A 12,165-nucleotide genomic window follows, 5' to 3' on the forward strand; every position below is an offset into this window, starting at 1 on the left:
TTCCCTCCTGCATAAACAACAACCCGATCAAAGTCATTTTCATGACGAGCAAACATCAAGTTCCAAATGCAAATCGATCCAATGTGTGGGTGTGGCGTTCATTAGCTCATTACACTCCAGGGACGAAAGTGGACAGCTGCTCGTGAGCTTCCTGTTTGGCCCAAAAATGATGATGATGGATACAAATTGAACATTTTGCGACATTATTCGGGGCCCAAATGCTTGGCCCGCGGCGCAGAGATTGCGACACGTGCACAACGTTGGCCCACCCGCCTCCGTGGGCTGGGACTTGGCGGTGCGTCCGTGGTGGAGGGGATGTTGAAATGTGTGAGCCATTTTGCTCACTTGTCATGCAAAGCAAGTCTGGAATCTCTCAGTTTGTTGATTTCCGATGTTCAGTGATTGCAAAACACAATTTGGCAGAGACGCAAAAAGCTTCTTCAGCTTAGTTTGCTGGTGTGCAAGTGTGGCACCGTTAGGACCGCATCCCACGCAGCGAGTCAAAAATAACATTTTTTGCTCCATTCTGAAAACAAAATCGACAAATGAAGAAAAAAAAAACAAAGGATGGCTAAATCAGCACCAACAAGGCTAGTTTGTCTGAAAGAGGAGATGAAATTGGCTTGGAGGTTATTGTGGGGCACGTGTCATCAATTTAATGCAGGCTGAAATCTATTAAAAAGGATTAATTTCTTTGTCATTCATCTAAGAAAATGCAACCTCCAGGGACACAAATCACAGTCGTCGTAGATTTTATGATTCGATGTGAAAGCAAATGATAGCACAGTCATTTATTTCCTTATTTTTGGCAAGAACACATTTTTTTAAAACTAAAAGCTAATACTGAAAGAGGTTATCAACCCATTTTCTAAATGGCATGTCCTCATTAGGGTCAATTCTATCTCAGCTGACTCAGTAGGACGCAGCGTACAATCTCGATTGGTCGCTAGCCAATCACCGCACCGATGTAGACTATTTGACAAGCACTCACACTCACATTCACACCTAGGAACAATTTAGTGTCCTGCTTGTTGTGTGGGTGTGGGAGGAAAAACCTACGTAAGCAAGCCAACACCTCAACTTTGTCTATATTTTTATGTTAATGTATTTAAAAACAAAACAAACAAACAAAAAAACATTTTTTCTTGTTTCACTAAAGTTCTACATGTATAGATATGGTATGCATTTATAGAATGAAGAAATAAAATCAACAAAATTCAAAATGTAATTTGATCAGGCTCCTTTTATATATCTAAAAATGGTCATGTTCATTTTGTGCACCAACTTCCAACTCATATTAATTAGCTGTGTGACAGTGACGACTTTTAGGACAGCAGTATTTCAAACTGTAGATTTGAGTACAGTATTATCAGGCCAAATCATGGAAATATTTCCTCCAATATGCAAGATAAGAGAACACAGCACTGTTGTCTTTTTGGAGGGGTCGTAAAAGTTAGCAACACAGCAGTCACAAATTCTAACAAGTGTGAATATAAAATAAAATAAAAACACAGGATATTTTACACGGTAAAATGAACGGTGTACTTTGACGTCATGGTCCCAGTGAGGACCCGTCAGTGATTGTGGATGGGCCGCATGTAGCACACGGGCCATATTTTTCTGCTGGATAGCAACAACCAAATAGGTGCTGCTTTTTCACTCTCAAAATACAGTAGTGCCAAAATTATATAATTACAACTATGAGTTAGGTCAACATATAACAAGAAAAGTGAAGATACCTTTGCCACGTGATGTGTAAATCCCGAAGCAAGACTCCGTGTCGGTTCTTCGCTCCGATTTTCCAGCATGGCACCTGTTGCTAACCAATTAGCATGTTTTTGGAGCTATTCCGTTGTTTCGTGAAGGTAAGTGAGATTAAATCTATGTGGGCCATGTGTTGAATTTAAATACTTACAAACGGTTGTTTTTTTTGCGGGCGCTTTTGTTTCCTCACTCAACTAGTAGCTTGACCAGACCTCAATGTAAATGAAAAGACTGGACATATTTAACAAACCTGGACAAAGACGCCAAGTCAAACTATAAACTACTATATAGTTTATATTTACTATGTTTTACTATGTTCCGACTTGTGTAATAGTATTAAATTCCACCTCTTTGTTCGATATGCGTTTGGTTTGTTTCGGTTTTTCCCTATTGTCATTCAAAGACTAACCTGCAGGTGGCAGTGGAGATACAGAACTCGCTCCGCCAACAAGCCATTCTTACCGTCGACGGAAAGCTGTAGGGAACAAAATAGTTGATTTTCGCGATTGTCATTCGTCCATAACGTATTTTCATTTTGTATATTAATAATAGAATTAGCTACGCGCTATGGATTATTAGAATATTTTACCATCATATTATTGATTACACATTTGTTTTTAATGTCTTTCTTAAATTAATTTTATAATTGCTTTGACCATTACATCTGGAACTTTATTCTTAATCATCTATTTTATATTTTATTAGAAAGTGGAAATATACAGCACTGCGTTTTCCTTTTTAATTTAAATTACCCTCTTTTTTTATACGACTTATAAAAAATAACTAATGGGATACAGTGATGTTTTATAAAAGACCAACCAATTACATTGCAGCAACGATTTCAATGAACAGGTGTTCTGAAATTCCTTCCTACCTTATCGAGACGCATGCGCACAACGCCGAAACTGATTTCGTGGGAAGTTTGGAGCTTTTTGTCCTACCTGTCGTTTGTTCGATTGAAAGTGGGTAGTACTTAATATTTTTATTTTCATTGAGTCTTATTTGAAATTTTCATTACCTCAAAATAGACTGACAGGACATTTTGACAGATCAGGCTGTCAAATCAGCCTTGGGTAGGACATTTTGACAGAACACCGGCATTTATTTGTAGTCTGCATTATTATTATTAATTTCATCATGTGAGTCAATTTTATAATTTTAACACTTCAACCCCCCGAATTAATGGCACTCCACGTTTTTTCTTAACAGTCCATGAACCAGCATGTGGACTGCTAACTATGAGATTAATTTTCATATTCAGTTGGCAGCGTCCATAAAAATGAATGACTTTTGTGTTTGCTGCTCTAGTGTGCCCTCGTGTGGCAGGATTTGGGAGAGGCTTACGTTCTCTTACTTTCTCGCTCTCTCGCTCTCTCGCTCTCTCTCTTTCTCACACACACACTTTCTCTTTCTCTCCCCCTCCAAGCTCATGAGATGTGTGTGCGTGTGTTTGTGTGTGTGCGCGCGCTGGTGTAAATCTGACAGCGCGCAGCGGCTGCCTTTCCTCAGGAAAAGCGTGTTTTGCTCCCGACCCGTCTTCTTCTTGGCGCTCTCATCCAGACAGTGCTAAAGAGAGCAGGTACCATGTGCCCGATCCACTTATGCATTTCTATAGATTTTCACTTTACCCGCCGCTCATACCAGCTGTTGGACTTTTGATGATGGCTAATGGAATTCTTCTGTTACAGTTTACCAAAAAAAAAAAAAAAAGAAGAAGAAAACCTGACACATTTTTGGAATAAGAAACGCATTGCTGTTTTCTGACTTGGATGAAAGGGACTCCTCTGGAATTTCTTCTGGAATGCAACCTTCAAGCCCTGGTAAGTAAGACGTTCGGATGAGCTGATTATGAGAAAATTCCAACCTTGATTGCCATTATCCCCCCAACTCCCCTCTCCAACTCTCTCTTTTAAATGCAGTTGCCGGGTGCTTTACCGTTCAACCGCTACGGCGTGTATAGTAAGTGAACACTTTTTCTCTGCAATCTTCTCATGTGCGGTGAAGTTGGGATGTGTGATGTTCCGCCACGCACGTCCTTCATCATTTATACATCGCTTATGCCACATGCTGTGCACTGTCAACTGCTGATGAATTAAAAAAAAAAAAAATAGCAGGATGCTGCAACTGCAGCATCTTAATGAGGGCATGCTGAGAAAAGTTTTTGGGCGCTTAAAGAAACATTTTTGCTAATGTTGAGCAAATGGCATGTGTGAAGCTTCAGTAGGGTGGCAGTGGTGTTGAAAGCTGAGATGGTAATGTTTGGGAAAAAGCGACGAATCAGGTTAAGGGTTGTGAAAGGGCAAAGCCGACCGTACTTCCGTGATTTCTGCCACTCGGAAGTGGGCTCCGCTGCCCCCCCCCCCACACACACACCAAAGGTTGCGTGGCCACATTAACCGCGCTCCCGTATGCTGCCTTTCAGGGTCTGAAAATGGCTGAGGTCAACAAAGCACACATTTTTTAATAGTCAATTCCAAGCATGCATTTTTTTTGGGGGGGGGGGGTACTTTGACAAAGACGGCGCAGTAGAAATATTTATTACTTCTAGAAATGTGTGACATTATCAAAATGATCAGTGAATTCCACAGAGGGAAAATACTTTGTTCACCATTTTTTTTCTCCAATTTTTCACTTAAGAAATGGAATGAATTGCAAATTTTCAAGTGCAAAAAGAAGTTAGTTTTTTATTCTAAATGTTCATTGTACATGTTTGATGATAATTGCTGAAAACGTGCAAAAACAGTCAATTTCGTTCGTGTTGTACTCCATCGTTGAGCCTTAAACTGTTTTTCAGCATTTCAGATTTTTTGGGGGGGCGTGGCTAAAACGAGGCCCAGTGACGCACTTGAGTCGCTCCTCCCCCACTATGTGGCGCTTTCATGCACATCAGCGCTTAGCTCGCTATCTTACATCCGGAAAATGCATTTTCCTGGCTGCTTTAGAGTGCCTCATTCTCTTCCTCGAGTGTGCGTACGTCATGTGGACAAAGACGGAGCGAGGCGGGGAGAGTTTTTTTTTTTTATTTATTTTTTTTAAAGTCCCATTTGAGGAGGTTCGTGCTGGTTTGGTTGCTTTTGTAAAAGCCCAGTGGGATATATATCCCAGCCACCAGACGTTTAAAGCAGATGTATTTTGGCAGCTCTAACGAAAATTATTTTTCGACACAAGAGCAATGCTGGATGAAGCAGCATCCATTTTTAAAGGTCGTGGAAGTGATATTTGCTTGTGAGTTGACACTTGAGTGGGGCGTGGTTTCAGCGCATTCAGCGGACACACCCACAGTGCTTGAGAGCGTGGGACAATGGCGTGATTTTTTATTTATTTTTTTGTTCCAGAATTTTAAGATTCATTTTATGAAATTGGCCATTTTTTTTCATCACTCAATTTCAGCATTTTTATTAACACGAATCTCCGTGGTGTGTGAAATTGACAAGACAGAGACTTTATGCACTGCACTTGACGCTCTCTCATATGTTATTGAATTATCGGGTTTTCTCTATTAATCCGTTCCAGTTCCCAACTGACATTTTGACATTCCTCATTAGCTGTGGAGTTCATACTTGAACATACCCTGAAAAACCTGCGTTCTTTGCCCTGTGTGGTTTCTTTTTAGTTGAGCTTAAATCTCAAGTCGTTACTTTGAACAATGTACCCGTGAGGACCACCTTGATGGAGGTCCACGGCTCAGGGATCCAAGCATCCCAGTCCCGTAGAGGCTGTTTTTATAATGAGGCTGTTCAGTCAGATAATTAGATAAACCTGGCACGGACGTTTTTTTTTTTCCCCCCGGAAACCTTTGATCTGTCCTAAAATAACGTCCATGGCTTCCAATTTGAACAAAAAAAAAAACAAACAAAAAAACACTGTGACACTGCCGCTCTTCTCTTGGTGTTTCATTTATTGTGTTTATTTATATGTGTGGCCGGCAAATATGAAGCCTCCCTTCATTTTGTTTTAAATTAAACTCCAAAAATAAATAATGGTAGCGAATATATATCGGGCACAGGTGGCCGTCTCCCATTTTGTATGTTTATATTTAATACAGAGCAGTGTTAGCGACATGAATGCAAGTTAATGAATCCGTCGCTGCATCCTGTTTTTTTTTTTTTTTAATTCAATGCTTCCATCCATGAGGCTTAGCCTCTAGGTTTGCCATGAGAACAGCGTGTCTCCCATTAGTTTTTATATTTAATTCAGAGTGGCGAATGTAAATTTAATGTGAACGACTGCATTTACATTTTGTTCCTGTTTGCCTTCGAATCGGGAAGTTCTTACTTTGCCATCTGAACAGCCTCATGGGCGTGTCCACTGATATTTCAAATTAACTCATTCAATCCAAGACATACATATACGTTTTAAAAAATGTAGTCCCCAGCTCCCAAAGACGTATTTATACGTCTTAGCCATTTTTCTTTTTTTTGCGTCCTAGCTCCGTGTTTTTATTAGCATTCGAACACATTATTCGGTTGGCCTCGCAAAATTAGTCAAAATCCAGAAAAACGCTGGAATTGAGGGGTTTCTTTAGTGAAAATTTCTGGGATTAAATGAGTTAATACAGAACAATGCTTCCAAATTCAGTGTGATGAAATACATTTATATATATATATTTTTTTCCCATTGTTTAAAAAATCCTGTTCTTTTGTCTTCTATTTGTGAGCCCACAGTTTGTCCTCACAATGTGTTTTGTATTTGATACAAAGTGTATAAATCATGTAAAATCAATCTAAAATTGCTCACAATCCCCTTTCGCCACAAATTCTACCCAATAAATTCAAATTCTAGCAATTGTGTACATTATGTAAAAAAACTAAACAAAACACGAGTGCTTCCTTGTTAAGTCCTACAAATTTGCACGAGAAGTCGCACCCCCCCCCCCCCAATGCAAATCTCTAAAAATGCTGCGCCCAACGAAAGCGACTCACCTGCGCTGTTTACTTCCGCGGCCCTGCTCGTAAATCACGCGCTTGTTAAGTTGCGCTACGACAATGTTTGCCTTCCGCTGGAGACGTGAACGCTATTAAGCTTGATCTATGTGATCCAGCCGCTGACTTCTCCCCAATTAAAGGATCCTTTCTTGTATTCCGGCCAGCGAGTGCACTGCATATGCTGCTTCTTCCTCGCTACATAAATTCCGCCGCGGCTCTGACGGGTATGAAGGCAACGAGGAGTAGGGCCTCTCTCTGCACAGCTCCAAGCCTGGAACCCGACAAGAGAAATCAATTAGACCCTACTCAGTTAGCTTCTAAGGGAATCCAGGATGGAAAATGATTGCGGCGAATCCGAGCATTCTGGGGGAATAAAAGAGACGTAAGCAGACGGGAAAGTGAAGGCAGGGGCTGGAACGCCCAGTTTAAATCAATACACGGACTTTCTTCCTTGGAGGATCACGGCTAACTGGGAAATTGGGGCATTGTTGTTTATTGCAGGATGGAGGACCATATTCACTCTTTTGTTCTTATTTACGGGGCTTGAGCAGTTTTCATTCTCCCTTCCAGACCGCAAGTACGCTTGAGCATTCCGCTTGTTTTGATGCGCAACTGGAATGTGGATTTTTCCTGCGACTGAATGTAGTTTGAAAACGGTGAAAAAGACAAAGCACATTTCAATTTGGATAATGTAGCGGATCTGTAGTCGGCCAGTGGGCGTGCGCGTAGGCCGAGGTGAAAATGTTGTTCTTGATGGAATAAATCTTAGGAATACTGCGCTTATGAGTGAATGTGATATTTGGAGGTCTTGCCGCAAAATGGAGTGTGGTGTGCCTAGCATGAGCTCGATCAGCAATCCCGCATCTGTTTTGTGCCACAAACCGGTTCCACTTAGACATTTTTTGGCAAACCGGCTTAGAAACAAATGATGAGGGCTGGGTATCGATTCAAAATTCCAAAACCCATTCGATTCAATTCACGATTCACTTTGATTGATTTTCGACTCAATCAAGGATTTCATGAGTACCAGTTTTACTTTTGGTATGGAAACCATTCTCAGAAGAACCAATTCTGCAATTAGTACAAACTGCTTGCTAGGTGCTTTTGTAAAAATATTCATATTTATATTAAGAATTGAAGCCAATGCCGTTACTTTAATCATGTACGTTTTATTTAACATGAGCTGATTAAAACAATCGGTAAATCTGCCTTTGTGATTGTTGGCGCTGACGCCATTTTGTTTGGATGCGCTACTTTTGCGTTGTGAAGTCATGTCAATTTATGGAGAAAAAGATTAAAAGTATCGATATATGGTTTTATGAATGGATATCGGGCCAAGAAAAGGAAAATCGATATTTATCGTATTTTTTTTTTTTAAACCCAACCCTCCAAATAATTATATATACAACTTGCAGAGCTTGTAATGAGTGGGAGTCCTGCACATTTTTCTCTTTAACAAGCACGTCATTTCTCAAATGCTCTCAAATCTCGACTTTTTACGGCGCATCGTAAACAAATCTGCCAGCGTAGATATTCTTCGCCAGTAAATATAACGCCAAAACCGCTGCAATTACAGACTCACGGCATCTTTCATCAACTTGAGAAAATATTCATTTATTTATTCAATCCCCACTGCCTCCATAGGAAGACTCGTTTAACGGAATTGAACAGAAATTTTCTTCACAGTCGCCGTTTTCAGCAAATTCTGACTTGGAAATTCTTACAAATGACTTTCCATCTCCATGTTCCAGTTTCATGTTTTGGGAACGGGTGTCACCCAACCCCTAATTGACTAAATCGGTCATTATCGGTGTGATGCCGGTTGTCGAGGTTTTCCTCTACGTGTAGCTTCTGCGATACTGCTCGAAAACCAAATTGGGATGCGTCACAAATTGAGGGATTAATGATGATGATGAACTTTTTTACCATCTCTGAAAATGACGGCAAATGTAAAGAGTGATTGCGGAGATGGGATTTCTATTTTTTTAAGGCTTCCAACATCGCAATCCCTCCCTAATCCTGTGTGTACAGTGAGCTGAAAGGGAGCACACATGTAAACACCCCTCATCTCACTCTCAGCTAGCTCCACCGGAGCTTCGATGCTCAGCATCATGGGAGAATAACAATGAGGGATTGTGGGAGAGCGGGGATCAGTCTCCCTCGCGACGTTCAGGCCATACCGGCCTCGTCTTTATCTAAAACCCCCGGCTTACAAAGCTCAGTTCTGCTCGTTTGGAGATGACAAACCAATGGTACTGAGGAGGAGCGTCTTGGTTCTCCAAACACCCTCCACCCGCCCCCCTTCCCTGCTCTTGTCGCATGGCAGGCTTTGTGATCTCCTTTTCGCACCACTTGGCGAATTCGCAGCATGGCCTTCTTGCGTTTCATGTTCCAACAAGGGGCAGGCTGGGATCTGTGGAAACCTTTGAGCACACCGTGCAAAGTCCCTCTTGAAATCATTTCCTTTCGTCGCCTGACTTTTATTCCGACGAGTGAATCCACTTTTTGGAGGTCTCAACTAAAATGTCGCAAATGTCGCAGGCATGTGTCGCCCAGAAAAATGAATGGATCAAAAGCTTATTCGGAATTGGCCATTTCCTGGCTTTCTTTAAACGCAAACCTGTGGTAGAGTATACTTCACAATGCTTCCAAATTTGAATGACATATGGCACGGTGGCCTCACAGTGCCGAGGTGCACGGTTTGGTTCCGGCTCCGGCCTTCCTGTGTGGCGTTTGCATGTTCTCCCTGTGTGGCTTTTCTGCGGGTACTCCGGTTTCCTCCCGCATTCCAAAAACTTGCATAGTAGATTGATTGAACACTCTAAATTGTCCTGAGGTGTGGTTGTGAGTGTGGATGGTTGTTCGTCTTTGTGTGCCCTGTGATTGGCTGGCAACCAGTTTAGAGTGTACCCCACATACTGATCGAAGACAGCTAATGTATGTATGAATATACCCGACATATTCTTGAAAAAGCAATATACTAGATAAAACAAAACTTCGTTGACATGCAATGTGTAAAAATCCCAGGTGTTCTGCGAGTGTCAAGGACGTGCAAATTTGTAATCCTGAATGAAAAAAAATCCTGAAATAGTCCCTAAAGCAGGGGTGGGCAAACATTTTGATTGGTGGGCCACAATGGGTTCTAAAATTTGACAGAGGGGCTGGACCAGGAGCAGATGGATGAAGGGTTTTGGTCACCTCACCTCATCGGAGAAAAAAAGAAAAAGCATTTAATTTTAAATGAAAGTGAACAAAAAAAATACAACAAAATATATCTTTGACACACCACATTATTTAGAAAATAAAACATTAACATTTTTTCAAGTTCGGCGGGCCGGATTAAAACGTTCAACGGGCCCGCATGTGGCCCCCGGGCCGTAGTTTGCCCACGCCTGCCCTAAAGAGTCATGCATATATTGTAAGTTTAAAGAAAGAGAGCACTTTTCTATTTGAAGGCTTTAAATCTTATCGTAGCATCACAGCCGCTAAACAGTCTGGAAAGATCAGGTTGCCCCCGAGGAATACCGTTAAAAGGGGAATGTGGGAATACCCAAGATGATAGCAACAGAATATCGATGGGGGAGAAAGGAGGAGGGGAGGAAAGAAGACAAATGTGCCGCAGCATTCTTATAGAAATAACTTGGATCAATGTTCAAATTTAATTTATCGCAAAGAGCCTTTAGGCAAAGTGCAATTCGCGTCTTTTTCTTTCCCCCTTGGGGCACGCCGTTCGGGTTGGCAAGAGATGGACAGACGACCAAGCGGCATGGAAAAAGGTAGCGGTCGGAACGCCTCCGGGGGGACTGGGGAACACATTCCTTTCACTCCTAATGTGCCTCCCCCTCTTTGATTGGCTAATACGGTTAGTGCCATGTGTCCCTTATTGGATCATATCAAAGGTCAGAGGAGTCCTGCAGACGAATCAATCTCTCCGTCGGAGGAAGCGTGGAATTGAGGGTGAGGCGATCCATCTAGTCGGAATGAAAGTGGGTGAGGAGATGGGTGGGTGGAATGATAGCGGTGGGCGAGGAAGGTGAGATTGAGCTGTTGAACTGGGGGAATGTGATATCCTTCGAGAGTTGGTGTTATTTCTCGCAAGTCCGGGGGAAGATCCGACTTATTAACATGGAACCAGGCAGACATTATCTGTTAACGCGGTGAATTGGAGCACGAAATAAAATCGGGCCAGAGAAAACATTCATTCAGGGGACGTTTACATATGTGAAGGATGTCTCTCGTTGACGTCGTTTCGACCCTCCCAATTTTGCAAAACTTTCTGTTCGGTCCGTGTCACTCCTTTAATCCATTTTGACCTTTCTGGTTGCCCTTCATTAAATAAAAGACAGTCACTAATTTACTGCATGAATTTACCCCATTTTGACCATTTCCTCAGCATCCTCGTCCTAAAGTATTTGTCTCATTGCTGCCAAAATTGAATTACATAGACTAGTGATTTCCAACCACTGCACGACATAATCCAATTTCACACGATTAGCCTTGAGATTCCAATTTGTTTACGACAAATCATGCATCTTTGTTCATCTGTCTGTGCCGGCAACGTATAATGAACAATTAAATTGTTAAAGACTTCGCCGTATTTTCTTTTATCGACTCCTGCCATGATGTCATCTTTGCTGTTAACCTAACTGGACTAGATTTATTCCCGACTTAGTATTTATTTATTTTTTTGGGGAGTTTTTTTTTTGGTGCGCTGCAAAAATTCCAATTTAAAAAAAAAAAAAAAATAAACACATTAAATTAATAAAAAATACTTAAATGAAGTCTAGACTAAGTTAAAAAATTAATTAATAATAACTAAGTAATAAGCATCTCTAAACAAGCAGAATTGTCTTGTACGATAATTTAAATTTTAAGCCGAAAATAATTTAGCAGAAATGAATTAGCAAATTTAGGTTAAATTTACAAAATTATTAATCTTACTTCACTTTTTGCAGCGTGGAGCGCCTAATGTGAAATGCTTTGGCTCTTCAAAGTTTGAGGAAGACTTTCAGACGGATGGGCGTGGCTAAAATACCAAAGTTTAGACGTTCCGTCATCCTACGTGGCCTTGGCTTGGCGACAAAGTTTGCCTCAACAGCGTACCACAAAATCCAGCTACAGAAAAAAATAAAAACTAAATCGGCGACAGTGGCATTGAGGTCCAGTTGTGCACAGCCAATGTTTATTGGCGACTAAATCATGCGGCAGGCCGTTTAATATGGTCCCTCTGTGCAATTAGTTCAATTAGTGTTGACCTCTCAGGTCACCCTGCATGAAATAAAACCCAGCAGTGTATTTACTCCATTAAGATTATAAGTCACCGTTTTAACAACTCACCGGTGGCCTCGCCTGCAGACACGGTTGCAAAAGGTTCAGCGTGAGCTAATGTTTGCTTAGGCAATGAGATCCGGTGGCACCGTTACTCCGGGCTGGTCGCGGACGGGGAAGAGAGCGCGCGCTCGACAGGAGCGCCTCT

At 41.5% G+C, this 12,165-nt stretch overlaps 1 protein-coding gene across 36 annotated transcripts in view; it reads left to right on the forward strand.

The window, feature by feature from the left end:
* The first annotated feature begins 1,751 nt into the window (after positions 1 to 1,751).
* LOC148338887 (receptor-type tyrosine-protein phosphatase delta-like) overlaps positions 1,752 to 12,165 on the forward strand; it is a 269,563-nt gene continuing 259,149 nt past the window's right edge. For 16 of the 36 annotated variants that reach the window (XM_088293400.1, XM_088293391.1, XM_088293404.1 and 13 more), the window contains exons 1-3: positions 3,214 to 3,343; positions 3,453 to 3,584; positions 3,684 to 3,723. The gene's annotated coding sequence lies outside the window, so the exon portion shown is untranslated. Of the gene's footprint in view, positions 1,866 to 3,212; positions 3,344 to 3,452; positions 3,585 to 3,683; positions 3,724 to 12,165 lie in introns of those variants that run through there. The other 20 variants (XM_088293387.1, XM_088293394.1, XM_088293397.1 and 17 more) reach the window with 6 other exon arrangements.

The sequence above is a fragment of the Idiotropiscis lumnitzeri genome, chromosome 4, assembly GCF_059441095.1.
Source record: "Idiotropiscis lumnitzeri isolate Australia: NSW breed Sydney's pygmy pipehorse chromosome 4, RoL_Ilum_1.0, whole genome shotgun sequence".
In the NCBI taxonomy this organism is placed as follows: domain Eukaryota; kingdom Metazoa; phylum Chordata; class Actinopteri; order Syngnathiformes; family Syngnathidae; genus Idiotropiscis; species Idiotropiscis lumnitzeri.